Consider the following 22,095-nt stretch of genomic DNA (forward strand, 5'->3'; position numbering starts at 1 on the left):
GGGTGGGCGGGTGGCTGGATGAGGACATCCCTGAATTGTCCCTAGAGATCAGCATCTGACTCATCCTTGAAGACCCCACAAAGCTCTCTTCGCGAAGCTGAGTAATCTTCACCCCTGAAGTGGTTTCGTGCAAGGAAACGAAGTGATTTACCAGGACAGAAGGGCCAGTGAGAGTTGCCGTCGCATTTTGAAAAATTAACATGAGCACAAAGGGAGTCCAGCCGTCGGTCACCTGTCGCCTTCTCGAATCTCGAGCGGTCCTTGCCGTGTCTCCCAGGCCCCCTGTCCAGGCCACGTCCCAGACGCTGAGGGTGAAATCTTCATCTCCAGAAGAGTCTCTTCTCCTCCATCTCTGAAGAGACCGAGCTCAGGGGACACTTGGTGGAAGGAGTGAGCGGGCAGGGACGGCAAAGCCCAGGGAGCAGAGGCTCGGGGCAGGAAGCGAGAACTCAGCCACCGCCTGTCTGCAGCTCAGCCACCACCGTCTGCGGCATGTCCTGGGCCAGCCGAGGGCCTCGGGCGGGGGCACCCCAAAGGGCGTGGGCTCCTTCAGCAAAGGTCGACCACCTGCCTGGCCCGGGCCGGTGACAGGCCGCTTAGCAGTGTTGGGGGCCAGGGAGCCGCACACTCCAGAGCCAGGTTCTTCCTCTGTGACAGTGTCCGTGGGGCCCTGGGACTTGGGGTGCTGCCGTGCCTACTGCGAGGCCCCGAGCACAGCCGGGCGAGATCACGGCCAGTTCTGAAACGCCCCCTGGACAGGCGGCTGGTCACCAGGCACCCTCTCCTCAGTGGCAGCGAAACCAAACCGAACTCAGATCTCCTGCTGAGATGAAGATTTTCTCCCAGGAAAAATTCCGGCGAATTTCATGCCTGTCACGTCAGGATCTCCTGAGCCCCGGGGGCCTCTGCTCCCTTCTGTGTCCGCCCACGGCTCTGGATTTCTTGGGCGGAATCCCTGGCTGCCCGGGGCAGCGGGAGGGCCGAGAGCCGGGTCCCCGCAGGCCCCTGCAGGTGGCGCCGTGTGACCGCAGGTCCACGCAGAAGGCTGTCCCCCCGGCTTGCATCTTCCTCACAACGGAGGGTTTGGGGGGCCCACCGGGTCCGTGTGCTTCTGACATGGCTGCCGCCTGGGCCGGTCCCGGCGGGCGGTGGGTCTGCGCTCTGTTTTGCCTCGGGCGGCCCTGCCCCGCACAGACGGCCCTGCCGGTGCCAGCGAAGGGCCTCGGGCTACAGCTGGGTTTAGCCCTGGGCTGGCCCTGTGACACCGGCCGCCTGGATGCGTCTGCCGAGCGAGTGCTGGCCGCCCTGTGTGTATGGCGCCCTGTACATGTGCAGCCAGGAGAGGCACGGAATGTGCTGGAAGCCCCGAGCCGTGTGTCTGGTGCAGACGACATGCTGGCGGGGTCCACGCGGTGACCGGGCCTGGAGGACACCTGCTCGGCCCTCAGCCCCCGTCCTGTGGCTCAGCCCGGCCCCTGCACGGTGCGACAGGAGACTTGGGGTACCACCCTCTCCCTGGGGGACACGGGCACGGTCCCTTATTCGGGTGGCAAGGCTTCTCCATGACTCTGTGGAGCGTGTGCACGGCTGCCTGTTTCCAGGTCAGGGGTGCGTGCTTGGCCCCCGGCTAACAGCACGTGCCAGCTTCTCCATGCCCTGGGACAGCTGGGCGCCAGGCGGCGCTGGGCACAGGGGCCGGGCAGGCCCTGCTGCCGGCTGCGGGCGGGTTTGTGCCTCTGCTGAGCCTCGTGCCCGATCTTCAGGGAGCACAAAGGGCTAGTGCCGTCGCCCACGAGAGGTGGCGTTACCCCAAAACTGTCGCAGTGCGGTGGACTCCTCAGCAGGCTGGGCCGGCCTCGGGCAGTGTGCCTCTGCTGAGCCTCGTGCCCGATCTTCAGGGAGCACAAAGGGCTAGTGCCGTCGCCCACGAGAGGTGGCGTTACCCCAAAACTGTCGCAGTGCGGTGGACTCCTCAGCAGGCTGGGCCGGCCTCCGTGGCCCCGAGGTCTGTCTGGGGGTCGGGCAGGCAGAGGGATGGGCTCTGGAGGAGACTGGGGGACCCGGTTTGGGGGCCGGGGGGCCTGGGACGCAGCCACCTGAAGTTGTGTGGCGGGCAGCTCTCGGAAGTGGCCGCCCCAGGCTCCCGCAGGGTCCCTGCTCCATGAGAGCCAGTGACCCCAACCCTGGAAGCGCAGAGTCCCAGACCCTCCCGTCACAAGCTCATCTCCCTTCTGGGGCCTCCATGGGGGCCGCCCTTGGAAGGTGTGGGGGTTTCCCCTGCCCCCTCAGAGGTTCTGAGCCCCTGCCTCCCCCGCCTCTCTCCGGCCTTCCTCCCAGGCCGAGGCCTGGCCGTCTCCACCTGGACCTCCCTTCCCCATTGCTCAGAACCACAGAGCAGGCCAGAACCAGGCTCTGTAGGCCCCCGACTCGGGCCATCTCTGAAATGGCTGCGGCTGGACTCGGGCCAGTGCGGTCCAGCCCGCTGTGCACACGGCCTCCCGGCTCCCACCCAGGCCCTCGGCTGCCGTGTGGGTCCTGTGAGGAGATCAAGACCCTCCACCCCAGAGGGCTCAGCGGTTGGGGGCCTCGTGCAGCGGCCTCTGGGCCAGCCTGGCCCTAGGTGGTCCCCGGGCAAGGCCAGCGCCAGCGTGGGAAGCCTCGCTGGCTCTCCCCGGGGGGGCCTTGGCGCCTCGGTCCTGCCCACGGCTCTGCTCTGGGCACCTGGACTGTCGCCCTAAGTCTCAGGACTAGAACTGGGCACCGATTAAAGGCAAATGCCACTTGCTACTGGCTGGGCCGTTCTCACATGCTGTCACAGGATGTCACGCTGTCTCAGGCTGACCGGCTACGGCCCCTGGTCCAGCCAAGGAGCCACCCTGCGAATCCCTCATTAGCAGAAGCGTGACCCTCGGAGCTTGACCCGTGTCTGTTCAGTCCTGACTGGGCCGGCCGGGCCTGGCGGGTGGCCGTCCTCTGCGTGGGGGACCCTGCAGGCTGGCCTTCCAACAGCTGTCACTCAGTAGGCAGCCTCCTCCCTGGAGACACTGCCCTCCGGTGGTCCCGCTGGCCCCGAGGTGGCTGTCACCGCCGAGGGACTACCTGCACCGGGCCATCGAGCCCAGCGGGTTTCAGGGTCTGTCATGTTGTCTCCATCTGAGAGTGTCCCCGAGGCTCCGGGTAAAACACCTGCCCGTGCTCCTCCCCCCGGGGCCACCGAGTGCATGTTCGTGGTGCACCCGAGGTGACCTCCCCCGCGGGAACTGCTGTGACGGTGTCCTTAGTGAGACACAGCTGGGCGATGCCACCGAGAGCCCGCTTCGCCTCCTCCTCTGCCCGCAGGCTGCGGCGCTTCCTCTGACGCCCTCAGCGCACTCTGCGCCCCAGCTCGCCACGGGGACCCTCTCTGCTTGTCGCTGGTGTTTCCGCAGCGAGGACACCGTCTCGGTGGCGGCCGTCGGGGTTCTGAGGTCGTGGCTCTGAGTCTGCGTCTTGCTGCGCACAGGAGCGCAGTCCCGGGCGGCTGGCTGCAGGGGCCTGTGTAGGGAGGGTGTGGGACCGGTCACAGGTGCGCACGTTGGGGGTGCTCCTGGCACAGCAGCCCAGGGCAGGCGCCGAGTCCGCGGTGGACAGAGACGGTCTCCACACACGTGGGCCGCAGGGTGGAGCTGTAGGGATGGGGGCGGGCGCCGTGGGGCAGGCGGCTGCAGCAGCCAGGACGTCCTGGGCAGGGAGGCGGGGTGTGTATGCGCGTGCATGTGCGTGCAGGTGTGCTTGTGCATGTATGCATGTGTGTGTCTATGTGTGTGCATATGCATGTGTGCACATGTACGCGAGTGCATGTGCCTATGCGTGTGCGTGTGTGCCTGTGTGCACATGTCTACATGTGTGCATGGACGCGTGTGTGCACACGTGTGCATGTGCGTGCAGGTGTGCATGCGCATACATGTGTGCGTGCCTACGTGCGCACATGTGTGCGCATGTACACATGTCTACATGTGTGCACACATGTGCATGCATGTGCACGTGCCTACGGGTGCATGTGTGCATGTGCGTGTGTGTGAGTGTGCGTGTGTGTGCGCGCACACGTGTGTGCAGGTGTGCATGTGCATGTATGTGTGCACGCCTAAATGTGCGCACGTGCGCATGTGCCTACATGTGCGTGGGTGTGCATGTGCATGTGTGTGTGTGCGTGTGCATGTGTGTGCATGTGTGCGTGTACGTGAGCATGTATGTGCGTGTGTCAGAAACCGCCTCGAACAGCCGGGGACGTGTCTAAGCAGTGTGCTGGCACCAGGGCTGGGGCGGAGGACATGGTTCTCTTCTGCCGTAGTCCAGTGGGGTTCCTCCTACAGACACTGATGGAGCGGCCGGGACACAGAAGCATGGCATCTTCTGGCTCCAGAGGCTGGGAGTCCAGGTCGGACATCTGGCGGACGGACGAGAGCCTCAAGGTCTCTCCTTAAGGGCCCACTCGCAGGGGCCTCCTCGTGAGCCCCCAGAGGTCCTGCTCCCAGGGCTGCCGCCTCGGGGGTAAGGGTTTAACATAGGAGTTTTGAGGGGACATGCACACCCCGTCCACAGCAATGCCCTTTGCCCCGTTGTCTCCCTGTGTTTCCTGGGGGGGCACCTGGGCGAGGAGAGCTCAGTGGGCTCAGTCCGTCAGCTCGGGGCTCCCCCACCTGTGTCCGCATTAGGCAAGGGAGCGAACTTGTCACTCAGATCTAAAACGAGCACGCGGAATGCCGAGGCGGAGCTGGTCCTTCTCTGCGGAGCTTCCGCAGAGAGACGGGAAAAGCGAGCAGCCTTAACCAGGCAAGGTCTTCGTAGAGCAGGGGCCTCGACTTGGCCTCGCTCCTCACTGGAAAGCTCGCCTTTGTTATAAAACCGAGCGACACTCGTTACAGAAGTTTCGAAAACGCTGAAATACACAAAGAATAAAATTAGAAATAAATCATCTGTAACTCGGCTGCCCAGAGACAGTTCCTGTTAATTCTTTTGATGTATTTCCTACCCACGTTATATCTTTCCAAGATTGTTATGTAGAGAACTCAGGCCCCGCATCCCGTGTCTACCCCTATCCTTAGAATCCAATAGCTGACTCCGTATTAAAAGCGTTTTTTCCTCATCGTGAGTAATAAATTTTAACCAGATTTGCATGTGTGGATTGTGCATTCCCTCGTTTTCTTCTCTTTCCATTTTAAATTATTGATGCCGTGAATACAAATGCGTTTCTTTCACTCTTCCGTTGTCTTCCAGTTAAAACGAGGCACGAAGAAGGCCCCACGCACCGTGAGCCGGGAGGCTGGCGAGTTTACCTTTGAAGAGTAAGGGGGAGGAGCCAGTGAATAAGGGGGAGGAGCCAGGGCACCCCTTGGGGAGATAAGGTGGCCCAATGGAGCACGTGACAAGGAGGTGTCCTGCGGACGAGGCTCCCTTGTCCGGCGCACTGGCTGGAATGTCCCAGGAAAAGCTGGATTAACTATTTAAGTCAGGGTGGTGCACTCTGAAGCTTATGAGCGTCCCTGACTGCAGGGGGCAGTAGAGGCCCCAAGTGCGAGGTCCCAAGGCCACCCGTGGCCTCTTCCTTTGGATGTGGCCCCCCCCCAGGGCCAGCACGCCACCAGCTGTGGGTGACATTTCGGCATTGGGCGGTGCACCTGTGGGCACTCGTGAGATTAATTTTGATCGGGTGCCCTCCCAGTGCCCCCTCCTCCGGAGCAGCTCCGGCCCGTCCTCCTCGGCCTCGCCCAGAAACGCTCACCTCGTGCAGAATTGCCACTTCCACCGCCGGCCCGTGGCCGACAGCTGGGTGGCCGTGCTGGGCGGTGGGACAGTGGACCCCACTGTGGCAATAGCTAACGTGCGCGTTCTAGTGCGCCCTCCCTCGTGCCCGCCGATCGCCGTAGTCAGTGAGTGAAATCGTGTGCCGGTTGACAAACACGCACCGCCTCTGAGCGGCGGCATCGGACGGAGGGATTCGGGCAGCGACGCCTGTTGGATCAGGGGGGTGGCAGAGCGTTTGTGCTGAATGATACCTGTGACGTGGACACAAATCCCCTGCCCAGGAGGACCACGATTTTCCTCGGGACATCGTCCGTCACAGCTGGCGGGAGTAGGACATGGGGCCTGCAGCGGAGCTGGCTGACGCGGTGGTCACTGAGCGGATGAGGATGGTCAGTGTGTGTGAGCTGAGGGTCAGCAAAGGTTGAAGCGACAGCAGGTAGCCAAGTGGTCGGTGCTTAGGGGGGAGCTGAGGGGTGGGGGGCGGTCAGGCTCCCCAGTTCCAGGCCATGAAGGTCCAGGGCATGTCCAGCTGTGCTTGGGCTGGCCCCAGGGCCTAGAGACTGTCCATCCATCGGAACAAGTTTGGTGCGGTTCACTGGCCATTGTCCTCCCTCCCTCACCCTGTGCTCGTCACTCTGGTCTTCAGGACGCGGCCTTTCCCGCCACACCTGGGGAGCCCTGGTCCGGTGTGAGGCAGCTGACCTTCCTCACGGGTCATCCAGGAGAACTCCGGTCACCCGGCTGAGTGACCAGGATGTTGACTGGGGGTGGCCCGGGCGCCTGGCCGGCTTCTCTTTTTCCCGAGGATCACCCCCTCCCCCACGCGGATGGCAAGGGGCGGCCGCATGGCCTCAGCGAGCAGCCAGCCGCAGGGAGAGGCTCCACACGGGGACAGAGCCACCTCCTTGTGTGCAGCCCGCTCGCCCCCCACCCCCAGACCCCCAGCTCGGGGCCGTGCACGTCCGTCAGCGTCTGAGGCATCGCTGCTCAGCATCCAGGACAGGGCGGTATCCACTGCCCCGCGGTGTCTGCAGACGGTGAGCTGCGTCTTCTCCCGGGGACCGCCCTTCCTGTGAGCACTGTCCCTCTGTGGGGCAGCTTGACCCAATGCCCACCGGCCGTCTAAACCCGAGGCTTCCGGGCGTCCAGCAGCGAGGCGGGTGTTCCCGTCCCGCGTGCTCCGTCTTTAGGGTTGGCCGTTCGCTTCTCATGCGGGGTCCTTGTCTCCCAGGACCAGGTCAGACGGTCGGACGTGGCTTCTGGCCAGAGTCGGCGAGTGGGGTGGTGACGCTGACCTGTCCACCACTGGCGTCTCTGGAGGAGCAGCCGGCGGGCTCTGACTGGGGACGAGCCCTCGGAAGGCGCCCGCGTCGTCCTGTCCCCCGCACATTGTCACCCCCCGCGCTGGCCCCACCGTGTTGTCTTCCCCCCTGCCGCCCGGCGCAGGCCCAGGGCCCTCGGTCCACACTCCCTGGGCTGCAGCTCCCCGGACGCCTCCGTGGGTCAGAGACCTGCCGCAGGGCCACAGGGGAGGGTCCTGCCAGGTGCCTGCTGTGGCCGGTGACGGGTAGCAGGACGGGGGGCATCGGACCCCCAGCTCAGAAGCTCAGGGGGCAAGGTGGGTCCCCCCGGAGGCTCACTACAATCTGTGGGCCGTGTGCCTGGCCACTCCCCCTGCCCCGCATGGGCTGGGTCCCCGACTGCCCCCTGCACCCTGTGCCCATGCGTCCCCTGCCTGAGTCTCCAGTCGAGCCCCCCAAACCCCAACTCGTGACATCCCAGCCAGAAACGGTCACGTCTGCGTTCTCATCCTCTGATCTCCCCACGATGGGACGCCCGCCCAAAGTGCCTGTCACGGCCACTGGCCACCTTGCCCAATTCCACCGTTCTGAGGGCAACGCTGCCAAGTCGCATGGCCTGGCGCCGGCGACAGCTCAGCCCGCACGCAGCCATCCACACTGAGCAATTAACCTGGTGTCACCGTAATTATTAAGGCACTTCAGCAAAACGAGCTAATTTCCCCACAGGATGCTGAACCGGAATCAGCTCCCGCTCCCTTCGAGATGCCAGATCGGCAGCGGTGATGGACGATGCCTCGGTGTCCAGCGGCTCTTCCCGTCGGCCCCGGGCGAGGACGCAGCCGGCGGCCTGCTGAGGACGAGCGGGAGGCAGGTGCCCCGCGTCCCCCACAGCAACCCCACCGGTCTCCGGGTACAGGAGCCTCGGGCCTCGGCAGATGGGGACAGGGGTCGGACAGGCTGCTGGCTCTTCTCTCTCCAGACCCACAAGCAAACTTCTAAGGTCACCTTCCAGTGCAGTTGTCCCCTCCTGGCTGTGGTGCCACCGCCCCCTGGGAGCTCTCCTCTGGCCTTCAGACACGCATCAGCTGTGCCAGACCCCTGCCCTCTGCCCCTCGTGGCCATGGGTCCCCTCATCCTGACGGCTCAGGGGACCCAGGGTGACCCAGAGAAGATGAGTTCCTCATGGTTCCTTGACTGCCGGGGCCATCTGGGGTCGGACGGCTGGTGAGGAGCCGAGGTCTGCAGATGACGGCTGCCGGGAGGACTGGACCGGCCACTGGCAGGAGGGTCCCCAGGGCCCGCGGTCTGAGTGCGCCGACCTGAGCCCTCGGTCAGGCCGGAGGCCGGGCTCCCAGCAGCTGCGGACATTTCTGTCTCTCCCTCGGGAGTCAAAGTCCTGCAGACACGGGTCACGGTGACTCCCAGGGACGCCGTCCCAGACCCGCCCTCCCTGAGCATGACCCCTGGGCGCGCTGAGGCAGACGCCCCTGGGGAGCCCAGGCCCGGCCGGAGCACTGTCCACCGGGCGTCACCCTCCAGCCACCACGGACGGAGAGACCATGCGATGAGTGACGGACTCGTTTTCATGGAAAACTCATCCCTGCGCTGTCCCTGGTCAGTGCTGTCCGGCCTGGGCTGAGGGCGGGCAGCGGGGCCAGCCAGCCGCCGGACGTGGGGACATCAGGGCCTCCCCCGCTGGACCGTCTGCATGTCAAGGTCTTTCCGCGTCTGGCTCCTGCTGCCACACTGTCACTGGCCCCACATTCCCAGCAAGGAAGCCGGACAAGGAGGGGTCAGGGAAGGGCACGCCGGGCGCCCCGCGTGCGAAGCCGGGTCACGGCCCCAGCCCACGGCAGCCGGAACCCAACGGCTCAGATCCGAAAGTGACACAGGCTCTGCTGTGCGGCTCCTTACGGCGGTGTGAAGGGTTCACAGCTTCAGGCGACGTGTTTCAAAGTCGTCATTGTCTTTGTCACTGCGGGACGCACGGCCACGATGTCACGGCTGGTTGAGCACTTAGGGACAGTGTGGTTCTCCAGCGGGCTGCAGGCGACCTGCCCTCAGCTCAGAGACACTGAGTCTGAGTGGTGGGCGGGTGAGCAGGAGCCGGCTTGCGGGACGGGGACGGGAGAGCCAGGGCTCTGGCCTCGCCCTCTCGGAGGCCCCGCTGACCTGGGTTGACTCACCTGGAGCCTGAAGACACAGGTGGCGGATGAGGCTGCGGAGTGCGGACAGCCTGGGTCTCGCGCTCCAAGTGCCTTGTTGTTGAGCTGTGACGAGCTGTGATGCTGATGTCACCAGCCGTCACGAAGGCAGCCAGGATGGGACACCCATGAGCCGCTGTCCACGACCCCCGCAGGTGTCCAGGGGGACAGATCAGGCTGTGTTTCCCCAGAGACCAGCGGCCCGGCCCCTGCACTGTCCCGCTGCTGCTCAGCTGAGCTCTGCTGACATCCTGTGAGGACACGGTCCTCCCCCCACTGCCACAGGGGCCTCTCACTCCGTCCTGCGCCAGGCCAGGGCACCACTGTCACCAGACCTCCAGAGTCACGTGACCCCGTGAGAGGTTGCACAAGCAGGAGGCTCCTCAGCCGTCCCAGCTCCCGGGGCCACCGTGTCCCTCGGCTCAGGGCCCTCGAAGTGTCCCCCATCATCAGGACTCCTCCTGCCTCCTCTGAGGCCCCTGGGGTGACATGGGCCCGGCCGGGTCTGGACCCCATGTGCAAGTCCTTTGCTGAGCTGGTCACACACCTGGGGGCAGGTGTTCAGCCTCCTTCCGGGGCTCGTTGTCCCCTCCTACGGCTGAACTAGACCGAAGGCCCCGACGTCGAGGGCTTGCCTGGACCACAGCTCGGGAATGGGGGAGCTCCGTGTTGGGGTGTCTTGAAAGGTGCACCCCGTCGTGCCCAGGATGCGCCACCTCGATGGCCCACACCGGGAGGGAGGTGATGGTGGTGATGGTGGTGATGGTGGTGGTGGTGATAAAGTGATGGTAAGTGATGGTGGTGATGGTAGTGATGGTGATGATGGTAGGTGGTCATGGTGGTGATGGTGGTGATAGTGATGATGATGGTAGTGATGGTGATGATGATAGTGGTGGTAGTGGTGGTAGTGATGGTGGTGATGGTGGTGATAGTGGTGGTGATGGTGGTGATGGTGGTGATGATGGAGACTGGTGATGTACGTAGAGATTATCGAGATGATACAGTGATGACAGTGATGTCAGGAGTGTGTATTTTGGGCTGTAGGAAACATCTCCCTGAGGGATCTGGAGACCTGTGGGGGGTCACAGAAGAGAGACAACACCTCAAACTAATAATGGTGGTGGGCTCCCAATTCCACACCAAGACCCAATAGATATCAAGTTCCATTTGTGATCAGATTAGTCATTTTTAGTTCTTATAGGATGTTGCGAAGACATTCAGCTCTCCTTGCTGGGTCCAGGCCCACATTTTAACAACTTGCTTCCCCATGTCATTCCCAGAATGCTTTCTTTCCTGAGCACAGAAGCACCACCGGGGGCTGGAGGCTGACGGCAGGGTAAGTGCCGGCACCGGGGGAGCCAAGTGTGGGGCCTCGTCCTGGCCCAGCAGATACCTGGCCCCGCCTGTGTCCTGACTTCTGTGGTATATTTTCTGTAGCCAAAAATGTGAACATTTGTGTGGGAACTGTCTTTACAAGATACGTAAACACTTATTTAAAGTTAAATGAAAATGGCCACAGAGAACATAAGTGTGTCCTGATTTTAACGCCCTCCCCACGAGTCTCTGGGAGCATAATTACGCGCGCTCGTGCAAATTCTGTAGCTTCTGTCAAGTACATTGGTGAGGAACACTATTTTTTAAGACTTTAAAATGCAGCAATAAAGTTTCTGCTCCAGGCTAAACGCCATAGATCAAGGTGTCAGCCCAGGAGCTAACGATGTCACAGCCTTTACTTCATGTCTCGAGACTTAAGTTGTAAATGGAAAAGTAATCTCAAGGTAGGCATTTTCGGCACCTGCATATTTTTCTGTCCCCGAACTAGGTGTTATGTAAATGAAGAAATCTGAACGTATGTCAGAGGTTCCTCCAATCCTGACGTGAGTGCCCCCTTTGCAGATTCCGTGTCCTGCTGCACCTGCTGGCTCCACCGCCAGTGTCCTTGGTGCTGTCCTCACTCTCGGGGTGCAGCGGGGGGCAAGGCGGTGGCCGGGTCGAGCCCACGCACGCCACTGGCCGGCGGGGGCCAGGGGGAGGGTCGCTCTGCTCTGAGGCCGCAGTGCGCCTGGACTCGGGCATCGTCAGCTGCCTCGGAGGGAGTGGCGCTGTTGTCAGACCTGCACGCCCTCGCTGGGCACCCTGTCACGCCCGGTGCCAGCCCCAGGGAGGACATGGCGCAGGTGACGTGTGCCAGCTTCCGAAACCTCCTGCCCCGCCAGGCCCTCCCAACCGGCGGCCGAGCATCCAGCTGGGACCCAAGACCCTGGAGGGCGTCCCTGTGAACTGTGATGTGAGCACCGAGAAAAGCTGCGTGGAGCTGTTGTCACAGCGGCCGTGTCACTTCTGACGCTCGGGCTGGACAAAGCCGTGTGGGCATAGCTGGTGGTGATGGCACGAGGCACTGCGGGGTGAGTGGCGGGGCGGGCGCACAGAGCTGGGGTCCTCGGTGCACCGCGCTCGCGTATCTGGGCGTGAATGACACGTGTCAGGACTTCAGCGTTTGACCTTCATGCCAGAGACGCAGCTCACACCCACAGTAAGTGTCCCCCATCCGCGCTGGAGCACGTGGCAGGTGCCCGCTTGGTGCTGGCCACAGCCAGTGCTGTGTGGAGGACATGGGGGCCCGAGGAGCCACCTGCTCCGGAGCGGGTCGGGGCCACCCTGGGGCACCTGCATCCCCATCCGCACGGCCCGAGGCCAGCCCTGGGCCCCTTGCATTTCTCTTTGGGGCTGAAGGTGACGTGAGCTGGACTGTCACTGGCAGCCAACACGTCATGGCTGACAAACAAGGCTCACGCAGACAAGCGCGGGAAGGGGGACCGGCCGCTGGCCGAGGCGGCATCCTGGCCGCGCTGCTCTTTCTGTGGGGCCTCGGGCGTGGGCACGTGGGGGTGGCAGCGTTCCCTCTGAGTGTCCCTGCGCTGGCGGGTTAGGCAGCGGGCCAGCGTGTCCTGCAGAGGACGCTGCATGATGGTGTGGCCTGAGCGGTCCACTGTTGGCTTGAGGGTGGGTGCTGCCCACCCGGGTCCCCCTCATTCGAGCAGGAGAAGCACCCAAGGGCCACAAGACATCAAAGTGCCACCTCCGTTCCTAGCAGGGCCAGATGGAGAGAGCTGTGGCCAAGCCGAGGGCCCCTGCTTATGCCCTGGCGGGTGTCAGCGGGCGGAGCTGCAGGCTGACTGCAGGCCTCTGGTTCCCCTGAGGGGCGGGCCTGGGGGGCGAGTGGACGCGGCCTCTCGCCACTGAGCTCCGGGCAGGGCGGGCAGCGCCACTCACCGGCGGACACGGTCGTGCTTCCGGGAGCTTCTGGGAGCTTCCGGTTCTCCTTACTACTGGACGGAGCTTCTTCCTTCCGTGGTGGACAAGTCTCCGCCATGCCCAGCATGTGTGAGTCCAGCGTGCCGGAGGCGTGGGTCAGGGACGGGGTCCCTGCTCTGTCCAGGGCCATCTTCTCCAGGACCCCAGGACCCTCCTCTGGCCGAGGATGGGGCGACCTCGCTGAGGCTAACCTTCCGGTCACCTTCTCCAGCCGTGTCCCCACACAGAACCAGATGTCCCTGCATGAGACCGGGCACCGAATGCCCAGTTCAGCCGTGGCCTTGCTGACCTGCATGCAGATTTGCACGTGCGTCTGTGTCTCTGCACACACGTGTCTCGGTGCATGTGTGTCTGTCTCTGCACACGCATGGGCACATAAGGGCACGTGTGTCAGTGCATGTGCATGCACGTGTCTCTGAGTCTGCATGTGTGCGCACACACACCTGTGCACGTACGCATGCGTGTCTGTCCACACGCGTGTCTGAGTCTCCCCGGCCCACACACGTCCCAGAGCTGACTGCGTGTTAATTGCCACAAAAACTTCTGCCTTTCTGAGCTTAGGTGCAGAGGTTCCTGAAGTCCTGTCACCGCTGACTTTCTCTTCTGTGCGGTGCAGTCCCAGGAAGGCGTGAGACATTGTCATGGAATTTTAATGCCGGTTGATATTGTGTAATCTGTGTCAAGCCATCGGGACGGAAGGAGGAGGTGCCTGTCTGAGGAATGAAGTCCGAGACCGGAGCCGGCTGGAGGAGGCGGTAAACACCAGGCCCTCGCGGGTCCGGACCGTCTGGTTCATTGGGGCAGTGCGCCGACGCTCAGGGCGGGGGGGACGTTCAGGCTGCTGAGCAGATCGGTGCTTTCATTAGCTCGGAAAATGCCAATTAAAACCGGAAAAGCGAGAGAGGTCAATGAAACGCCTCTCATCGACATTACCCATTTGTGGGTCTAACGTAAGCGGGCCAGACACTGAATGCCACTTCGGCCCGATGGATTTAAAAACTGTCTTTCCAGAAGCCAGGGTGCCAGCCTCCTGTGAAGCCACCGCTGACGGGAGCGCGTGTGTGCGTCGCGTGGAGTGTGGTGTGTGCATGCACACGCACACGCGCACACATACACGCTCACACCTCCTGCAGCCCCTCACACCCCTGTGATGGGGGCCGTGAGGACAGGCCCGGCTCGGGCTGCTCCGTGCCCTCAGTGGGACCCCGCCAGGCTTCTGGCCACCTCCTGCCCATGTCTGCTGTGACGAATTTTAAATGCACAGCGATGTCTGTGGGGCGGTGATGGTGGGCGCGCTGGACATTCACCCCCTGGACGCCGGCCGTGCCACCTCCTGTAACGGGCGGCGGGCCGGGCAGCGGGCCGCGGCGCGTGAGGCGATTTAAGCCGTTTCTCCCCGTGTCGTCAATGCCGACCACCGAGCTCGGAGAGATGAGCTGGAAGGTTCTCGTGCCTCCCGTGTGCCCCTATCTGTGCAGTGTCCTTGGGAACCAGCCTCCTTGCCGTCGGGCGGCCGGGAACCATGAGTCAGGCTGCGCGGGCGCCCCGGTGCAGGCCCGCAGGTGTTTGCGCCCCAGCGATGGGTAACAAGCATGCACAGTGCGGCCTTATCCCCCACTTCCTCCCTGGGGGGCCCTGTCCTGAGGGCATTGAGTCACTCGTGTGTGTCTTCACATTTGTATTCTGGAGAATCCGCACGATTTGAAAACTCGCCTTGCATTCTTAAACTTCTTTCTCAATGTTATACTCGTCTAAAAAATTTCGTAGTTTACGCGTGTTTTTCACTCTGTAGTATATTCTCGGGGTCCCCTTACTGATGCGTCCATCTCTTTCATTAACTTTCCTGCGACACCACTGTCCCTTCTCCACTGCAGACTCGTAGGCTACTCACTTTCCGTGGTGGCTACTGGGTCATGTAAAGCTTTGTTATTGCAATGAGCTGGTGAAGAGCCTTGCACGAGCCCCTTAGTGCACACGGGCACAGACTTCTGCAGGACATGTACCGTGAGATGCATGGCTGTGCCGTAGAAAACTGCAGAAAATGCTGCCAAATCTCATTTTAAGACTTTCCCTGAGTCACCGCCCCCCAGAGCAGTGTGTGACAGGTGGTACCAGTGTGAGCGGTGTGAGCTGTGTGAATGGTGTGAACAGTGTTAGAGTGTGAGCTATGTGGGCAGTGTGAATGGTGTTGGCGGTGTGGGCGAATGTGAACAATTGTGAATAATTGTGGCGTTAATTATTGGCCGTATAAAAGTGAGATGTGAGCATTATGAATATAGAACGAATAATTAATAGATTAGTGTGGTGTGGATGTAGTGTGTGAGTGAATTGTGTGGTAAACCCAGTGTAATAATATGATTAACAAGATGAACAATAGAGCAATTATGAATTATTAATACCAGATAGTGTGAGTAGTGTAGAGTACTATACCAGGTGTGTGAATGAGTGTGAATAACGTGCGTGCAGTATGAACAGTGGTCTGGAGTAAAGGTGGAAATGAATTGTGGCCAAATAATTATTGGCCAGTGAACTGGTGTGAGTAAGTGTAGTGGTAGTAGGCAGTGTGAATAAGGTGTGAACCGTTTGAGCCGTCTGGGTAGTGTGAGTGGTGTGAATGGTGTGAACGATGTGGGCAGTGGACAGGGCAGAGACGAGGTGAGGACGGGGTGAGGATGGGGTGAGGACGGGCTTCACGCATGGCTGGGAAATGTGTGGAGGGCAGCCTGAGGGTTTAAGGCCTTAAGGGGGGTAACTAAGGTCACAGTCTAATCAACTGTGAGGGTCACCGTGAGTCCCACAGGGCCTGTCACGTTGACCCCCTCTCAGGGGATGTCACTAGAGAGGCCTCTTGAGAGGCACAGTCTGGCAGGTGTCCTTGGCCCCCGGGCCCCCAGGCACAGCATCTGCAAATGCCCCAGAGCACGAGGCAGGACGTTGTTGACTGTCCTGGGGACACTGGACTCTGGGACATTCACGGTGAAGTAAAACTTTTCTCTATCTCAATAATTACATCAATAGATCTTAATCCGGGTAATTAAAATTCAGCAAGACAATTCCAGGGATATAACGAACGCCCACAAAGCATTTTAATGGCCGCGAGCTGTCCCCTCACAGGGAGGCGGCCCAGGGTGGGTGGCGGGGCACAGGGCGGAAGGCGGCTCCCCCGCCCCCCTGAGCTGTGCACGGCAGCACGTTGTAGTCAGTGCTGCATCAGCCCGGCGGAAACCCCGTGCGGTGACGCGCAGCACCATGCGGAGAAGAGAGCGGGCTCAGGGGCCAGCTCTGCTCACGCACGCCGCGTGGCCGTGGCTGGCCGCCCGCCTTCTCTCCCGTAACCCGGTGGGATGACCCGTTCCCCTCGTCCTTGGGCTCGCAAAGTATCCACTCAGAGAACACTTCCTGCGTGAAGGTCACTTGAAGCTCTGCGAAGGTCACTGAGGAGGGATGTGGGGACGAGGGCCACGAGGCTGCGTGGCGTCCAGTGTCAGTGAACCGAGCTCCACACTGTGGCCGGAGGAGGCCGTGCTGACCCTCCCCGCATGCGGTCGCCACCAGTCCCTGAAGAGTCTTTGGCAGAGCTCGGGGAGGGTGCCCGGGGGTGGGGGCAGTAATGACCAAGGGCAGGGCCACCTGCTGCTTCAAGGCCGTGGCCGGACAATGTGGTTTGTGGGCTGGGTCGGCCTTGGCTCCTGGCCCAGCTACAGCCTGGGAAACGTGCCGTGTCTCAGGTCCCCAGAGTGGGGACAATGACACTCACATCTCAAGGGCTGTCTGAAGGTGGCTGTGGCCCTGGAGAAGCGGCCAGGCCCACGTGTGTCTCCCAGAGGCACTGGCCACAGGCGTGGTGGACGCATGTGGGCCCAGCAGCCTCAGGCGCAGGAGCTGGAGCTGACCAGGAGGGCCCGGGAAGAAGCTGGGGAGCATCTGCCTCGGGGTCCAGCCCTTCTGGGCTCGGCGGCTTTGCCTCTGTGTGGCTCCATGGGACTGGCCGTGGAGGTCCCTTAGGGCCAGCCTGTGACAGTGCTGGGGTGGAGGCGGGGGGGGTTGCGTGGGCCAGGTGGAGCTTCCTGCAGCCTGCACTCAGGGTCAGGCAGGGCCTGGGCGGGAGCCGCGAGGCATGGTGTCCTCATGCATGGCCTGGGGCGTGGTGGGGTCCCCTGGGATCACACCCGGACCCCAGGAATCAGATAGGATTTGGGCCCCAGCCAGAGCGGACTCGCTGCCTGAAGGCTGGGGCTGCGGGTGGGCCTGAGGGGAGGGGTCAGCCAGGTGCCCAGTGCCCAATGGGACACCAGTGCCCGTGCACCTCCAGGGCGACTGCCTCCTGCTGGGGACAGACGTGGAGCAGCTGGAAGCTCGCCTGCGACGTGGTGTTGGTAGAGCCTTGTGTCGTGGCCGCCGGGGAGGGTGGCCCCGTCTGCACGGCCGCAGGCCGGGAGCTCGGGAGGCCCCACGTGGGTCTCCGGCATTGCCTCCAGCCTCCAGGGGGCGCCCTCCAGGCCGGGCCCTGAGCTGGGTCGCCCACAGCCCCGCTCGCACCCAACTGCCGCTCCCCAAAGAATTCAATACAATGGTGTTTTTGCTTTATTTACATTAAAATCACCAGCTGTTAGCAAGTTAATGTCATTTATTATATAAGATGTGATGACAACACGATTAGTATTTTTTAAACTGTAATTGTAAAATTGACCTTATTAAAATTCCACTTCCTCCATAATTAAAAAAAAAAACCTAATTACTTTTAGTAATTGGCCCAGAAATGACATTTTCGGTCCATTAATATTCAGCGAATTGTTTTCGAAGACGGTCTCGCACGGCGCCTGTCACTCGCCAGCATTTGTTCGTTTCTTTTTTAAAAGTGCTCTGGAAAGAATGGTTTGCATTTTAACAAGATGCGCATCCATGACTTGCTTTTATAAATAAAGTTTTTAATTGCTAATTAATTTGTGGGGACGCTCTCTCTGTGGCAGTTTCCAGCATGAGGGTGGCGGGCGGGCCGGCCGCGCCGCCCGGGCCTGGAGGAAGCTCGCCGGCCCCGCTTCCGTGAGCGGGGCTGCGGGTCACGCGTCACCGAGCCTGAACGCCAGCCTGATTACTCGGCACCAGGAGGCGGAGGCAAATCGAAAGATCGGAGCGTGAACCAGCTTCGTAATTTACGGAGCTCAGTGCAGAAGGGTTTTAAAGCATGGGCAGCAAGCCGGCTCGGGCTGCGGTGGCGACCAGGTTCCTGGCGGGCCCGGCCGGGAGGGTGGCAGGTGCCTGCGTTGGGGGGCAGACCCTCGCGCGGACGGGGCGTAGCTCGTCAGAGGGCTCCGTCTGTCCCGGCTTCAGTTTCCCCATCAGCCCCTCTGGGCCCCCCAATGTCCTGACAGGCAGAGGGGCCCAGGCCCTGGACCATGAGAACGGGGCGGGGAGGGGGTCGATCCCCCCGAAGACAGACGCTGCTCCGTCTAGAAGTCGTCCCCGCCACGCGCACTCTACACCCCGGGGCACCGGGAGCTCGGGGAAGCCCCTGACTCACGGCTTGACGCCCAGCCTTACAGACAGGTACGGAGAGGCAGGAGTGGGCCCCGGCGGTCCCCTGGGTGTCTGTGCTTGGTGGGATCGATCGATCGCCCTTGTTCGGCGGGGCTCAGCTGCCCTAGGACTGGAATGGCTTCTAACGTGGAAAAGACAGGATCTTTCGAAGAAAGAGGTGCGAACGCCTGGCCAGGTCCCGTCTTCTTCAGAGCCTGGGGACCCCGCAGTCCCACCTGTGGGAGACAGAGCTGACGGAGTCCCGATTCTGTCTGCTCACAGGGAGGCACAGCCGGGGCCGGGCGCTCGGGCTGGGAGGCACAAGGAGCTGGTGCTGGACGCCCGTCCTAGGAATGAGGCTCCCTCCCACCCATCACCCCCAGGGCCTGCGGCCACCCGGGGGGAGTGAACGTCTGGGGAAGCTTTTTTCATGGCCCTCCCTGCCCACGGGCGAGCCCTGGCAGCACCCCAGCCCAGGCTCCGGGAAGCCCAGCGGGGCAGGCGTCAGGCGGGGGTCGCTGTGCCGGCCAGGGCTGGCCACCTCGGTCTGGCATCGCCAGCGTGTTTGCCCTTGGTGCTCCGGGTTTCTCCTGCAGGTGGCGCCCGCCCACCAAACCTGCCCCTATTCTCAAGTTGGCCCCCACTCGAAAGGCTCGGTCCCCCCATGGCTCACAGGGTGTAGATGGTGGTGATGAGGGGTGCAGGCCACCTTCGCTTCTCACTAAGGACGCTCCCCTCCAGCCCCTCACAGCCCCTGCAGCCCATGCCACCTCGATGGGTGAGGGCCAGTCACCGTCCAGGGGGCCTCGAGGAGAGGGGAGAGACCTGGGCTTGTGCACACAGTACCTGTCGGGGGTCCAAAATGGTCAATAGAATGAAGATTTGAGCGCGTATTCCGCCTTTCCTGGAGGAGAGGCACGTGAGGGTGACCACGTCGGTGACGAGCGGCAGGCTCTCTGTCTGGAAGGGTCTTGGGTGGAAAACAGAAAAGGAGTAATCAAAGAATATTGGGATGAAACCTGTTCACAATTAATAACAGGCGAACACATCTGGAAAGTCACCATCGACGCCTCTTATTCTCCCCAAATGGAAGCAACCGGACAGACGTGTCCCCCGATGGAAGCGCGCTCAGCCACGCGTGAGTGGTCTGTCGACGAGCTGAGCCTGGGCCTGGGTCCAGCACCGCTGGCCGAGGGGCAGAGCTGCAGTCAGCAGAATCCGGGCTGCAGAGAGCCGTGCAGGGCGAGTGACCCCCTGCGTCAGCAATGGCTAAACTCCTCCGTTAAAAAAGAGAGGGAAAGGGGTGGGGACCTACGGAAGAAAAAGGGACCGAGCTGCATTTCGACCAATTATAATTCACGGAAGTTCTTTAAACCCCGACGAACTCGCTGGAAAAAAGCTCCAAGAGGATCAGGAACATTGAACACTGAGTCACCATCTGATACTATTAGGAAATCACTATTAATTAATATCAAAGTCGTGCTTTAAAAAATAAAATTTATCTTTGAGAGAACTATGTAGAAATATTTTAAAAGGAAAATGATGTCTGAAATTCACCTCAAAATAATCTAAGACAGAAGGAAATAAGTGGGTAGGGAGGGAACACGAGATCACGCAAGGTCTGACTATCGAAGTCGGCTCTGACAGGACCTCGCCGGCGCCGGGAGGTGACCGGGCCGCACCCCGAGCCTCTGTGACAGCAGGACCTTGCACCAGGACAGCTGCCGGGCCGTCCTGGCTCTGTGCGCTATCCTGGGGTGATTCTGTGAACACGAACGAAACGAAACATTAAACTGCGTCTCAAGGAGCTTGGCGTTGGTCTGGGGGTCGCGCCCACAGGAGAGCCTCAGAACAGGGACAGACCAGCGGAGGCCGCTGGGGGGGGCGGAGGGACAGCGAAGGGCTTTGTTTCGATGGTATTTGGTATTGCTGTTCGTCCATTCTGGCATTTGACAGGTCCCGCGCCTTCACGAACACGTGCAATTCCATCCTGGAACCGTCCGGGCAAACCGGCCGGCTGCGGCTCAGGTGCAGCAGAGACATGACACCGTTGTCCACCAGCTCCCTGCGAGCTGTCCGCCCCCGCCCTCAGAGTCACACGCGTCTGTCTCCCTGTGAGTGTGGGCGACCGTCGGCTGTACACCTGCTCGCCCTCCGTGTCCCTCACGACCCACCTCACTGTCCGCTCCCCGCAGCAGAGGGTCGGTCCGGTGGGGGCGTCTCCGCCCGGAAGCCAGAGGTCCGGGTAACCACGTTACCAGCCTGGCCGGCCCGGATGTTTGGGGGCCTGGGACAAAGAAAAAGGAAATCGCCCGCCACGTGGCCCCCAGGGCGCCATTCCCGGGCGGGGCTGTTTCATTTGCACCATTTGGCAAAAAGAAGTCTCGCTCCTGGGCTGCGCGGGTGCGTCTCACCCGCGTCATGTGGGTGCGTCTCCCTCCCGCGTCGTGCGGGTGCGTCTCCCTCCCGCGTCGTGCGGGTGCGTCTCCCCCGCGTCGTGCGGGTGCGTCTCCCCCGCGTCGTGTGGGTGCGTCTCCCTCCCGCGTCGTGCCGGTGCGTCTCCCCCGCGTCGCGCGGATGCGTCTCTTTCGCCCGCGCCGAGAGTGGGTGTGCGGAGGCCAGCCCCACGTGGTGACCCCTCGTTGACGTGGAAACAGGGTTCTCATGTCCTGTCTCCCCTCCGCGTCCAGCTCCCTGGCACCCTGAATGAGAGCAGTGCCGGGTGCCGCCAGCAAACCCAGGTCCCCAGGAGCAGCCACAGCCCTGGGCGCACGGGCACGCTTGTCATTTAGTAAGAAATGACCAGACAACCCAAACCCCAGAGACTGGCCAGCTCCCCCTCCTGCCCCTGAGGAAGGATCTGTGAGGGCGGCTCTCCCTAAAACGGCCTCCAAGTTCTCAAACCATCTTTGCAAGACGAAAAAAGGTAAGTCCAGGCGATGGGTTTTTAACTTTAACATTTTCAAGGAACTAATGTGTTAGTTTCATTATTTTACTCGATGCTTGTTTTTCAGCTCGAAGGCCAGCTCCTAGCTAAGATAAATTTCAACTAAAGTCTGGACCAGAATCCAATTTAGATGTTCCACTCATTCAGCCACCTAATTAACTCGGATCTGCCTCTGCGTCCACAACGTGATGTTTCTGTTTGGTGAGCAGATAAGGACACAGACGGGCCGCTGTATTTATGGCTGCTCATTATTCCTTCAGCATCCGCACTGGAGAGTGTGGGTCTGATTACAATTAAAATGCTTTTATACCATTTTAACAGTAATTGAGCGAACCCGGCAATTTGTACTCGATTCTCTCAGTTAAGTAATTGACGATCGCCAATGGGTGGTGACACATTCATTTGCTCGGCTTCACTGGGGCATTTAGACACAGCGCCGGCGCCCTGCTGTCACTCACGAACAAGCGGGCGGGCACGACGTGGCAGCGGCTTCTGAGGTCAGAGGTCGTGGCACAGCCCTTCCTAGCTGGGAGCTTGCTGTCATCTCATGGCAGCCATGCGGCCTGTCATCGGGCAGCAGCTTCGGGAATCGGCCGCCCCACGAGCTCGTGCCGCGAGCCCCACGAGCAGGCAGGGGTGCTGCTGTCTCCTCAGTGGGGTCTCCGTGCACGCGGAGGCGGCTGGCTCTCCGCGTCTGAACAAAGCCCTGACTTAGGCCTCCATCCGGATCCTCCAAATGTCTCGGTGTTGCTTGGACGCGGGGCTGGATCCCAGGGCCGTCATCGTGCATGAGTTACAAGCTCGGCGACTTCATTTCATTGTTTAATGAGGTTGTAAATGTCAGGGCCGATTTCGCGCCCGCAGTGAAGGTTCCCTCCGCTTTACTAGGCATCTGATGAAGAATTTATATTTCGTTTAATTTCCTGTGTGTGGACTAGAAATAAAGCATTTCTTTTGATCTTTCTTATGAACAAAACTATAAAACACGTTTTTTCCAGTAAGTTCTTTGGTGTGCGGGGGGGAAACC

The sequence above is a fragment of the Pteropus medius genome, unplaced genomic scaffold, assembly GCF_902729225.1.
Source record: "Pteropus medius unplaced genomic scaffold, Ma_sr-lr_union100, whole genome shotgun sequence".
NCBI lineage: Eukaryota > Metazoa > Chordata > Mammalia > Chiroptera > Pteropodidae > Pteropus > Pteropus medius.